The sequence below is a fragment of the Arachis ipaensis genome, chromosome B04 (assembly GCF_000816755.2).
Source record: "Arachis ipaensis cultivar K30076 chromosome B04, Araip1.1, whole genome shotgun sequence".
Classification (NCBI taxonomy): Eukaryota; Viridiplantae; Streptophyta; class Magnoliopsida; order Fabales; family Fabaceae; genus Arachis; species Arachis ipaensis.
Genome location: NC_029788.2, coordinates 129,574,446 through 129,575,309, shown reverse-complemented (window position 1 = coordinate 129,575,309; position 864 = coordinate 129,574,446).

Sequence of the window (864 nt, the reverse complement as noted above, 5' to 3'; positions counted from 1 at the left end):
ATTGTAATAAATACTTATTTTTATTTCTAAAATCAGATATTAACTTCGTTTATGTAGTAAGATGATAATAACAAGGGAGAAACTCAGGTGCAGCTGACTTCACGTGAAGTTGATATTTGAGAGCCGTTAAATAATTTAACTGATTTGACTAAATTTTCATCTAACGACTCTCATGCATCAACTTCGAGTTTTTACCTAATAATAATAATACAATTAATATTTTTATATTTTATAAAATATAATAATAAATCAACATATATCTTTGTCAAAAGTAGTGAGTTATATGCACATAACAATTACATCTTTTTTATTCACTAGAGATATTCCAACTTCTTTAATATATATTAGGTCATATATACTAAACTGTTATTAATCAAACTTAATCCATCCTTCATTGGATGCTACATTTCCAAGTAGAATATGCTGAGAGTAGCTGGTCAAAACTATACATACTTGAATGACATGACATAATGGTACACTAGGATGTTCACTACTATGCAGAGATTCCATGGTTCTCTTCATTTCAATATAATCATTCATATGTAACATATGTTTTATTAATATTTGTAATATTGAGATTTAGACACTCACATGGATATATATTCTATTTTTCTTAATTTATTTATTTTCATATATTTCAAAATTTTCAATTATTTTTGTTCAATTAGTTTTAATAATTCTTTATATTTGAAAATCATCTTCCTTCAGTTAAATAATTCAAGGAAAGCATTGACACAAATGACATATATGAATAAGTTAGTTATTGAATTAATGGTATATAATTAAATTCAAAATAATCTAAAATATATAAGGGATTGAATTAGATAATAAAAGGATAAAACACGAAATTAAAAACGATCTAAT